The 13,241-nt window shown below is 40.9% G+C and overlaps 1 protein-coding gene across 1 annotated transcript in view; it reads right to left on the bottom strand.

Annotated features, from left to right (window-relative positions):
- kcnd1 (potassium voltage-gated channel, Shal-related subfamily, member 1) overlaps window positions 1-12,443 on the bottom strand; it is a 92,246-nt gene extending 79,803 nt beyond the window's left edge. Inside the window, exon 1 of the transcript XR_008828644.1 lies at window positions 12,288-12,443. The gene's annotated coding sequence lies outside the window, so the exon portion shown is untranslated. The remainder of the gene's footprint in view (window positions 1-12,287) is intronic.
- Window positions 12,444-13,241: the final 798 nt, after the last annotated feature.

Below are 13,241 nucleotides of genomic sequence, written 5' to 3'. Positions count from 1 at the left end.
GAGGAAAAGGAGAGAGAGGAGGTTCAAGGTTGCAGGTAATTTGTATCTTCCCCGCACTGACCCAAAAAAAACTTCAACTCCTGAACGTAACAGACCTTTATTAGAGGCAGGTCTTTATGTCAGACTCCCTCTGTTTGATGAGTTGGTCATAGTGTACAAAGCCTTGTTACTGATGACCTCTCTGTCTCCCTCCCTCTCTCCTTCTCTCTCCGCTCGATGTGCCTTATGTTTAGTTGTTCCTCTGACTCCTTTAGTAATAATGATACATGTAATGAAAGTAGTTTATTTGCTATAATAGAGGCGAGGCTCAGTGTATTGGAAGTGCTCCTCCGCCTTCCTGCTGTTCCCGAGCAGCTGGGAAACCAGAGCTGCTCTGTAGACTGCGGCTTGGCACTCCGCTGAGCAGTGGTGAAAATATCATCAGTCAGTCAGACAGTGACATTCACGATTGTAAGGCTGGCCCCGCTGTTGCGGTCCACCCAAAAAGACACACAATGACATGAGACTGTTGAAAAAGCCAGTGGTAGCAGGGACAAAGGGTTTTTGAGTCTGGTCCTGCAGCTTGATGTTCTGTTCCTCTCCCACCTCCACACAGTGGATGCTCAGGCAGCTCTGATGGATATCTGTGTACACTGGTTTGTCCACATATGAACACACAGCGTATACAGTCCTTGTGTGGAGTCTGCACGTGATGAATTTTGGGTTAGACATAACATTTGCACAGACGAGACGTTACAGACACAAGCAGGTGATGAAACTTACACTCGCAGCTACACAGACATGGAAAATATATGCTAAGCCAAAACCATCACGACTGCATTCCTAACGCTAACCTCAAGATAATGCTAATTTTAACTGAGAGACCAGGTCTGAACCTTCCACCAGCTCTCCGAAGACATTAGGACAGACAAAATGTCCTCGCTGTGAGGACACAGGAACAGGAAAGACACAGGAACACTAGCACAACCGACACGACATATTTGAACATGATAATGCAGTCAAACAGATGCACATGCTCACACACATGCTGACACGCAACTGTGAGCTTGAACACACACACACACACACAGAGACAAGGTCAGCGGATGGTCGAGTTACATTAGACAGAGAGAGTAGGCTTCTCCTTCTCACGCAATCTTGCCCGTCACACACACACACACACACACACACACCTCTGCCATTCACACACCTTATCCTGCGCTCTCTCTAAAACACACTCAATTATATTCAGTCATCTTTCACTCATTCATGTGCTGACACACACCATGTCCCACTTCAGGCTCCCTCTCCTCTTGGTCTGTGAATGGGTCCTTTATAACTGAGTCTCCTGGCTCTTTTACACCATGATGTTTATATGTAGATAACGTTGTTTATGACTGGACAAAAACTTAACTTTATTTTGTCTGAATTTTATTGTGGAATATTCAAAATTTTAAAGAACAGGTTTTTTATTCCAGTCTATCAGTGCTACACATCCAGATGCAGGTAATGAATCAAAACATCTGTATGTGCAGCCTGCTCTTACCAAACGGTGTATGACACCAATTTCCTTAAGTCTTTTTTTGATTTTCACATCACATCATTCCTCTACACATTAACCCCAAACCCTGACACTGAAAAGGCGTTTCAGAGCTGCTGTAGAGTCTTGATCTGCAACTGCAAACCATCCTGCTGCTAAATGTATTATAATAAATTATCATTATTATCATTATGAGCCATCATTATTACTTATATCAGTAGTAGCATTACAGTTATCATTAACATTTTTATTATTGCTGTTACTGCCAGTACTATCATTATTATTTGTATTACTATGAGCCTATTGCATGGTGCCCCCCCCTCCCAACTCAATCGGTCAAAGCAGATGGCCACCCACCATAAATCTGGTTCCGCTCAAGGTCTCTGCCTCTTATAAGGAAGTTTTTCCTTGCCACTGTCGCCAACTGTTTGCTCTTGGTGGGAATTGTTGGGTCTCCAAGGTCCAGACTATTTGAAAAGTGACTTGACGTAACTTCTGTTTTGAATTGGTGCTATACAAACAAAAATTTACTCGACTTAAAATGCGTAGACATTACATACAAAATGTCCCCAAACATGGTGTGCTTTTCAAACACAATCTCATGATAACATATTAGTATGTGTCACATAGCTCACTCAAAACAAAATGTGCAACAAGCTCCATGAGGAGTTTCAGTCTGCTGTTCCTGGGGATTATGAAGCACAGTATCCTGGCTGTGTTTGCGAGACACATCACAGGACATAGCTACAGTATGTTCCTGTGATTTCAAACACTCTTTTCAGGACTAAAGATCCTTCATCATTTAGACGTAGGAGCAGTTACACACACATTAAAATAAGAACTTGAGGAGGACGAGTGCTCGGCCTCAGTCTACCACCAGTGTTAAACAGATTCTGTGACCTGAACAAAAACCAGGTACCTTCAGGTAATGTTCAGAGGCTCCTGCTGGAAAACATCAGATTTATTCATCTGATATTCACTGAATGATAAAGCAGAATTAATATTCATTTCACTGTTATTTTTATTTGTGCAGCTGCAGCACAGCCAACCACCTGCTTCCAGTTTTTATGCTAAGCTAGGCTAACCACGTCCTGACTCATCTCATTCTGATGAATAGTGAGATGAAATATGAGACAAATATATTACTGAAATAAAAATATTCAAAAAGTTGTTGGAAATTTGTTTTGACATTTCAGTTTTAAAGTCTTGTCTGGTTATCACTTTTTTATTTTGACTATCAATACATTCAGATCTGATAAAGCCAAATTACATGCATTTTAAAAATGTATTAAGTTACGAACTCATCACAATTAAACACTGTAGTAACACATTCCTATAGAAGTACAAACCAAGTTTGGTGTAGTCCTGAACTCAGACCTACTTAAAAGCAAATTCAGGACAAAATCAATCAGCCTACTGTCAGCTTAAAAGTATAACTAAATACTTTATGTCTGAGGAAGACCTAGAAACACACGTCCAGACATTTATTTTTAGTAGTGTAGACAGTGTAATGGTGTCCACATACAATTGAGACAGCTACAGCATCACTGTGCACTGCTGCGTCAGAGTTCAGAGGTCACTGCTGTGTCAGAGGTCACAATACTATCACGTTTAGAAAGACACTCGATTGCAGATCATTTGGATCTATTGCACACACACACACACACACACACACACACACACACACACACACACACACACACACACACACACACACACACACACACACACACACACACACACACACACACACACACACACACACACACACACACACACACACACACACACACACACACACACACACGCGCGCACACACTAAGCCAGGCCCTCAGACCGAGGCAGATATCATCTTGACATGCTTGTTCTATAATTAAACTGTCATCCTCAGGATCAGACTGCAGCTGCATGAGACACACAACGCCTTCCTTCCTGTCTGACCAGCTACTGTTACACAAAGAGACACACACACACACACACACACACACACACACACACACACACACACACACACACACACACACACACACACACACACACACACACACACACACACACACACACACACACACACACACACACACACACACACACAGTATGTACAGTGTATCTGTTCATATGACCGATCAGAACATGTTTCCTCCTGAATCCAGAACTGATGTGTGGTCAGTCCTGATCTATTACAGCCTCAACATAACGGCAGCCTGGAGAAAAATCTCACTACTGACCACTGAGTGCTCATAACGTCATAATGTAATGTAATGTAATATAATTGTATGTCTTGGTTGTGACGTTTCTCATTGACTGTAGCAGACTCCAGTTGTTTTGAGATTTGTTACATCTCTGTTTTGTTTTGAAGCTCTAATGGATGATATATGGAGCTCTGCAGCACTGTAGGGCTGCAGGCTGTTTTCTGTATGCTCAGGATAAACTGTAGATGAGAGGGCTGTGAATCATGTTTTGATGGTGGTTTGTGTATGAACAACGTTTTAAATATGAATGAATACAACACTTATGGCAATCAGTATAAAACATACACACAAAAAATGATCTTGAGTCCAAAGAACTGGTCTGTGAGTTCCTACCCTTGTCAGGAATTGAAGAGTTAAACCAATTAGATTCCTCTGTTTTTGGCTTAAAATGTTCTACTGGTCCTGAAGTCATAAAAAAAAAAAAATTAGAGAAAAGATAAAGAAACATGCCCCTCTCAGTTTCCCAGGGTCTGTCCGAATGTGTCTTCAGATGTGTTGAGTCCAGAAGTCTCTCTGGCCGAGTGGAGTTGTGATATTTTTGCCATCTTTATCACACAGTTATTGAATTATTTGCTCATATCAGCTTCACCTACATTTAATTTTCGATCAATGAAAGTGACATTGTGTGACTCCAGTCTGTCAGGCAGTGTTTTCAGTGACAGAGTGCACAGTTGTGTTCACTCTGAAGCTGAGTGAACTCAGAGAAACAAAGACGGACGAAGAGGTGGAGGTGGATGGTGGTTTCAGCTGAGGCAAAATAATTAGACAAAGAAAACGACACAGAGAGACAAGATACAGACAGAGTATGTGTTTCACTGAAGTGGACTGTACAGGAAGAAAAGAGAAGTAATTATTGGCCTGTCAGGTTAATGATCTACCAACTGATAGAGAGGAGGAGGGGGGTGGAGACTGAGGAGGAGGTGAAGAGAGAGGATGGATGGAGGAGATACAGAGAAGACACACACACACACACACACACACACACACACACACACACACACACACACACACACACACACACACACACACACACACAGGCGAAGAAAATGGAGGGATGGTGGAGAGAAAGAAAAGACTGCATGAAAATAAAAAAGAATTAAATGAAAATATGAATGTAAAATATGTGATGACATCATCTGGGACAGCCAATTAGATGATGAGATGTGACAGCCTCTTCTGTTTCATGCAGATTTTGCTTTTATTTCTTTAATAGAGAAAATAAATAAAATCAGGTCAGTGATCTTTAGCAGAAAGATTTCCTCTGTTGTTGTTTTATTAGCTTGACCATGATGGAGGAGTTTTACAAAAACAGACTGAACAGGGTTCACATTATTGTTTTCAAACAACACTGTGATTGGGATTTAAACTTAGATTTCTATATATGAAACTCCAGGACACGTCTGACAGAGTCATGATTGACTGATGACCGCCAGTGAAACTGTTGACAGCTAACATTAACCTCACAGTCTGACAGGACAGACTACTTCACAGCTTTGAGTCCTGGGGGGAAGTGAAGGTCACATGATGTGCTCAGAAGTTTTACTGTTCCATCAGCTGTCTGTCATTAGTCTGAAAACATTCATGCAGGAAACAATCTTTGAGTGTTATCAGCTCAGGGCTGCTATCCTAAACATTGATGACTAGTTAGGGCTCGGAAATATCAAAACCAACATTTAGAACTTGTTGGTTAATTCGGTCAATACTTTCCCCAATGCAGCGTTCATGAACTGTCCCCTTGAATAAACACTACCTCATGTTCAGTCACGAGCCTCCGCCCCATCCAACTAACATTAGTCCACATTCACTCAAAGCAAAGCTGGTGGAGGACACTAGCATAAACACTGAGCCGCAGGCTACGCCCACACTGATAGGAAAGTTATGGACAGGCAGCTTAAAGCAGACCCATAACTTGGCCTATGTTGTTCTAAATTGTCTCATTCTTTTTTCTATGGGCTGCGTGTGGTGAGCTTGAACAACAGGACTATGGGTCAATTTACACTGAATTTACACCTAAAGTCTGGTGAGATGCCGTGTGTAATAAGATAGCTTGCATGCTGCCTTGAGACAGACGGATGCGTAAGGGCGAGTTTATTCTCCACTAATTTCTGACAAAGTGACGAGTGGATGAGCGATTGTAAACGATAGATCATACTCGGCAATAAAGGAGCACAAGTGAATTTTTAAATCAGCCACGCGATCGGTCACTGAGGGTGGGATATCTGCTGTGGCTGTTGGCCCCGGCAAACGTGAGGTATGTTGAATTGCTCGTAAAGCTGCTTGATGACTAGCGTCGAACTCGTGCCGTGGCAGCACTTTTTTCCCGCTAGTTCCATATAATATTTTCCTTGCACAGAAAGTGCAGAAACATGCTCCTGGTTGCCAGAGTTTTTGACACCAGCTTCCAAAGGGCTTTCTGTCTCTACCCACCTCCTCTATCCAAGACCAACGCCATTTATTCTTTATACCTTTATCGACAAGTTTGGTGTCTTCCCCTGGCACTCCATGACTTCGGCTATGTTTCGCGCTGCCAGTGTTGAAAACACATTCGTAGTGTATGGGAAACACAAAACACATTCGCACGTGGGGTGACTGCTGAATCAATCTGATTGGCCAAAACCCAAGACCACCCCCTACCCTATTACCGATTGGCTTAAGTAGGCTATGCCTTCTGGTGTGGTTTAGAGTGAAAGCACCTCTTGGATCTTGGGAATTGTCAGATCACGCGAACGTGAACCTGATTTTTTTTTTTTTTTTTCCGCAAACACCTCGGTACGCCGGAAATCCAGCGTGACGCCGGAGTGCTATCAGCCCTGCAAATGAAACACACATTATTTGGGTAAAATTCCTTGAGGAAAGTTGCAACTCTTTTCTTCTATGTGCTGATTATGATACAGCACCACTACATCACCGTAATGCAGTTACAAATGGCAGAAAGCCGCCAAGTGCAACGCTTGTTAGAAAACAGTTTTCCAAGAAGACACCCTCAGAGTTCATCAAGAGGTGCAGGTGGAAGGAAATCTGACGCAGACGGCTTCCTCATAATTTTCTATGCAGGAAAAACCCTGGAGGTGTTTCTAATATTTTTGCACATGTATACACAGAGGGAGGGTGGGAAGGGTGAGGACACAGAGGCCATCTGTCTGTCTGATGTTCCCGTCGTCCTCTCAGTGTCTCTGTTTGTGGAAACTTTGGGGGCCTGTTGAAACCTGATGCTGTCTCTCGTTCTGCCTGTCTGCCCTCCTGATCCTCTTTGTATCAGACTGTACTGTCACACACCACAGCAACATGATCACATGTGTGTGCGCGCTGAGTCTTACCTGTCGCTTCACCTGTCCATCTATCCTCCCTGCACTATCTACCTGCACATCGACCTGTTCAGACCACTGTCAGGCTGTTTGTTTGGATGAAACACGATCTTGTCTGTGAGCATCAGTCTGGCTGCTGTCCACCTGTGGGACAAACTGTGAGTACTGTGGACCAAATGATAATAGAGATAAAACACCTATTCCTTTCCTCACTGCAGTGACACTTCCACTGATCAATCTGACATCTACTGATCAATCCTACATTCAGTTTTCATTTGATGCAGCAGCTTTCATATCTACACTCTCTGCTAAATTAGAAACAAACTGAACCAGCAGACTGTGTGTTCATGGGCAGCAGAAGGAGCATATTGTGAAATAGTGTAACTGTGGTGGAAAGTTACTAAGTGCACTCAAGTACTATACCTGAATTGCTTGTACTTTTCTTGAGTACTGTACCATTTTATATGACTTTATACTTCTACTCAGCTACAGGTCCTTGCATGTTTTTTAGGTGTTTATGACCCGACACCGAGCTTGGGAACCAGTAGATTAAACTAAGTGTATCTGACGTAGTTAAAGCAGCTCCACCCGGAGCAGCTACAACAGTAACATAACTCAGAATCAATGATCAGTCAAAGGAGACCGTTTACTGCACAATGAAGTACTTTTACTGTGATACTGCACCTAAAGGAACTACTTTTACTGTGATACTGTAACTACAGGAAGTACTTCTACTGTGATACTGTCTACAGGAAGTACATATACTGTTATACTGCAACTACAGGAAGTACTGAAACTTCAGGAAGTACTTTTACGGCAATACTGTCACTACAGGAAGTACTTCTACTGTGATACTGTCACTACAGGAAGTAGTTTACTGTGATACTGCAAATACATGAAGTACTTCTGTACTGTTACTTCAGATTTTGAATGCAGGACTTTTACTTGTAAGAGTATTTTATATAGTCTTACTAGCACTTTTACTTAAATAAACCATCCAAGTACCTGTTCATCACTGAATGCAGTATAAGTACACAGCCAAAGAACAGTTGCTTTGTTTTGGTTTTTAGTTAAATTACACATTTCTATAAAATAATAACTGATAACTGACTTCAGTCCTGATTCACTCGCCAGTAAATGAGCTGTTACTCTCCTCCTGTTCGTGATCAGTCATCAGCTGTGGATTTGTCTGCGAGGTGTTTGGGGCCAGCTTTCTTTCAGGCACAGCAGCTTCATTATGAGCAGTATGTCTGTCAGTCTACCTGTCGTCCTCCTCTATCTGTGGATCAGTCAGTGACACGCTGAGCCGACAGTCTGTCTCTGTGCTGCTGAGCTTTGGCTTCATCCCCAGATTCAGTTTGTGTTGGGCTGTCAGACCTGACGAGGACACGTCCTGTCTGCCAGCTGGAGCCCCGCAGTGTTTTGTTTTACTAAACGCTGATTTGGCTTCAGTGTGTAGCGTTCAGGACCAAGCTGTCTGCTGCACTGATGCAGGAGGCAAGATAACTACATGGAGGAGGACTTCTGCTGATGTTAATTCGGTCAGTAATGTGATAAAAAGAAAAAATAAAACTTGTGTTCTATGGGTTTGTATGTTTGTACTCGACCAAAGATTGTTCGTGAGGTAAAATAAATATCACTCTCTGGCACTGTACAACCATAAATGGGCTGTTCCTAGTAGTTCCAACAACTCCAACAGAGTGAGACATCATCTCTCCAGAAGATCGCTTCACAAGAGTCACATTCTCCAGTTATACTTTCCTTTACATCAGATCAATAATTAAAGCTGATCAACTTTTCAAGTTCAAGTTTTTGAATGAGGAACTTCAGTATTGGGATCAAACTGCAGACTTAATGTCTACAGCTGTCACATACATATTTAATCAATATCAGTATCAGATCAGACTCAGTATCAGAGATACTCAGTATTAAAAGGATCAAAAATCAATTGATCAGCACAATTTAGCACATCTATAATAATCTTGGATGGTAACCCGGAAAATACTTGATAACATATTAGACTGTAAACTTTCCACCTCAAACTGACCCACAAGTCTTTGCATCAATTCAGTCACTTACAACTCCCTGTTCAGGTGATATTTTTCAATGAATATGATGAACAACAGAGGGAACAACGTCATTTTATATTAACAAATTCAGATTTTAACACATTCATCCAACATCAGGATAAAAGGTCATGTGTAAAGTGTTTGAGTGTGTGCCAGCAGGAGGGAAACCAGTTCTATCAGGGGAACCTGATCCTGCTGCACTAATGAAGACTCATTAAAACCGATCAGATCACATAGCAGAGAGAGGGAGCGAGAGAGAGAGGTAGACAGAGAGCAGGGTTATTTGACCTGGTAGTCAGGTCAGTGTGCATCTGTCTGAACACAAGAGAGCCACCAGCACAACACAACACACACTTGTGCCAACAGAAGACAAAACTCTGGCTGGTAATGATTACTTTTCACGCTTATATTTTTCTTCTTATGTTCATATCATCTCTCAGATGAAAATAGAATAATTCTTTAATCTATGAAACGTCAGAGAAGACTGAAAAATGTCCAACAGCTCAACAACCCCAACTATGATCAGTTTATAGTCTGGCAATGTTATATATTTTTCTTATTGCTGCATCTCTAGCTCCCTGTCTTCCTGTTACCTCACTGCTGTTCATAATAAAACCTTAAAATGGCCAATATACACCACACAGCTCAAAGCCCACTGCTTCCTACACAAGACGTAAATCTTTAAGATACAGTACACAACAAAACTGAGTGCACCCCTGCGCAACATCACTAAAATGTTGAATGATTCAAAACTGAACCCTTTCACAACAACTGTCTTATTTTCAAGTGTAGGGCATTGGTCTTATTTAAGAATATAAAAATACAGGACCCGAGCTGCAGCAATGGCCAGGAGAACAGGAAGAGCCACACTACTGATAACAGTTGCCGACTGAAAGCTCTCACGCAGCTAACAGGTCATCACCTCTCTGCAAACATTACAGCTAATTTTATAGTTTTTATTTTTAATATTTAGATGCAGAGAAACTTGAAATTTAAATGTTTAAATTCTCACTTAAAACATCTAAAACTAAATATGATACACAAAAACAGTTGCAGAAAGAAAATTCTAGAGGTGCTAATAAGGTCTAAGGCAAATAGACCAGCTGTGGGTTCATTTAATTTCTCATCTGAAAACCTTCTTTAGAAGAACTGTAGATTATTTATGGTAATGCTCTAACCTTAAATAAATAAATCCTAACCTTAAATAACCCAGAGTTTGATCAACTCTGAAGAACTGAGTTAAAGACATTAGTAAATATTCTATATTGTTCATACACTCTCATTCAGGGTCATGAAGTCAGCTGTCAGGCTCAGCATCATGTTTAAATCTGACAGGGGATGAATAATAAATTAACTCAGATGAGTTATACTCAGATAAACCCTGTTCTTCTATAGTTTTACATCCACTCCTGCTTTTACTTATTTATTGTCTGTATGTTCAATCAGTTTAACCACAAACAGTGATTTATCACGGATACCTTATATAACTGAACTGATCAGAGAGAAATAATCGACACTGTGTTTATTATGGTTTACAGCTATACTAGATGAAGCTATAATGATGATTGTACAATAGGGCTGAGCAGTCCTGTATATATTCAGATTGATTTGATTGATTCAGTTTTTCTGGATAAAAAGCTTTATAATGTTTATATTTCTCAATTGATTTCAATTAGTCGTTTCTATAGTCAAGGGTTTATGATCTGCGTGTAGTAAAAATAAAAGTTTGGTCCCCACTTAATTAGAATTGTGATAGTTTATGCTGTAATCACTACTTCCCATAAGGAGCTGCCTATCAAAGATAGGTTTACATGAAGTGAATAAGGCTACGTGGTGGAAAATGATTCCTTGTCATAAGGAATTGTTAAAACTAACAGTAAAATCAATAAAATAAAATAAATGGAGTAAGATAGTGGGAGAAAGAACGTAGTAGTGCAACAATATATAACTGTATAGGGCAGCTGGAAGTGGTATTGTTACTATCCTACAAATACATTGAGGTGTAAATCAATATATTATACTATTGTAGTACCAGCATATAATTTGTATTAACCTTCCTTGCTTCAGCTCCAAAACCGTAGGTGAGCAAGACTCAGGAGCCCAGCTTTGGTCTTCGGGAGTGCAGCACTTATTTTCTGACAAGCAGCTAAAACTATGCACACATTTCCGTGCAACTTTACAGTTACTACTAACTCTTACTCTGCTCTGGTCACCAGCTGCTTACAACAGCGCGCGCTCGCTCTCTCTCACTCCACCACTCACCCATTCCGGAGATGTAAAGGAGTCAGGCCACTTCTATAACATTTAGTAAATATTACATTTAATGTAAATAGTAGTTTATTTACTAAAGTAATGTGAGTTTTAACAACTCCTTATGACAATGAATTATTTTCCTCCATGCCAGTAATCCATTTAATCTAAACCTAGGTCAAACACAGCTCCTTATGGCAGATGTGTGATTACAGCCGAAACTATCACGATTCTAAGTAGAGACCAAACTTTTATTTTCACTGCACGTAGATCATAAACCCCTGAATATGGAAACAACTAATTAAAATCGATTGAGAAATATAAATATTATAGATCTTTTTATCCTTACAGAAGAACTGCAGCTCCTCCTTCTGTGCTTGTTTACAGGGCAGTCTTGCCCGGACCAATATGACGGCCACGTTGACGTACGAACCTGCAGCCAATGCGGTGTCTATGTGTATTTGTCTGCGGTCCCGGCTCGGGCTCCCATGACATCTGGGTGAACAAGCTAATTCTGTGATGTCTTTCAGAGCACAAACACTGTAAACACAACTGCCACCTGCCCAACAAGGTGCTGTTAAACCAGAAACACTGAGGCTACACCTTCAGCACGCAATGACCGACCATAGCGTCTCACGTGCACCTACCCCGGCGGAGAGGCACCCAGAGTCATGCTGCCAGTCTGACCAGTTTAAAGCTGAGCAAAACAGCTTAGCATCGCACATAAAGATACAAATGCTTAAAGTTAGTCAATATAGACATATTACACATGGTTAGCTTAGATATATTCTCCTCAATTCAACCACAGTTCATTTGATGACAAAAGTATAATTAATTCAGATTTACCAATATTGTAAACCAGCAAAATGGAGAAACAATGGCGGCTCCCTACCTGGAGTCTTGCAGCGCTCCTGAAGTCTGATTATCTGTCTGTTCCTCAATTATTTATATTCCTTTAGTCCATAAGGGTCCACAGATCAAAACAATCAAAAGGGTTTATCATAAAAGTTTTCCAAGTTGTGAATATTGTCATGTGATGTCCATTGCATACTGTACTATCACTTCACCGTCTGTGCTGTGATTGCCACATGTCTGACCGTCTAAAGTCTTCTGCTATCTTAAACCCCTGGGCACAAATAGGGAAACCCTGTGCGATGGCTTAGGACTTCTGGCCCTGAACCTTTATTTTTGGTCCCACCCACTATAAATCAAAATGTGATTGGTTAATTCAGCTGCCACTTTCTAAAAAAAACACATGCTTCAGGTCTTCTGTTTATAATCTTAACCATAGGTCTTAACCACATCTACCTTGAAAGCATGGCATTGCAAGCTACCAATTACTTTATAATGGATGAAGTTGAGCTACAGCAAAGCTACACAAGGGATAGTTGAAATTATATCAAAATTTAAACAAAAAGTCACGTGCCAGCAAAAAATGCCACTCAGTTGATTTTATTGCAAAAAGTCCCCACTTGTATATCTACCAATAAACTAAAATACCCCACTCTTCATGGGTTTACCATGTCCATCGTCTTATTTTGTTATTTTAGCAGGCTAATTTGCAGTGAACAAAAATTAAAGCTGAGGCTGTTGGGAATGTTAGTTCTACAGGTATCCGTCATAAGGTACTGGACAAATTATGACTTTGATCCGATGGTGGCACTAGATGAAAGTCAGAGGATCAGCAGAGTCACTACAGTCCATCCTGAGGGGAACATGAACATGTGAACCACGTTTCATTCATCAATCCATCTGTTTCTTTTGTTCATTTTTCTATCATGATTCCATCAGTTTGCTCTTTTATTTCCTTCAGCATGTTTCTTTGTTTAGTTTGTTGTTCAGTCAG

This window comes from Seriola aureovittata, chromosome 9 (assembly GCF_021018895.1).
Source record: "Seriola aureovittata isolate HTS-2021-v1 ecotype China chromosome 9, ASM2101889v1, whole genome shotgun sequence".
NCBI classification, from domain to species: Eukaryota; Metazoa; Chordata; class Actinopteri; order Carangiformes; family Carangidae; genus Seriola; species Seriola aureovittata.
Note: the sequence above shows the minus strand (reverse complement) of the source record. Positions and strands in the feature narration are given on the sequence as shown.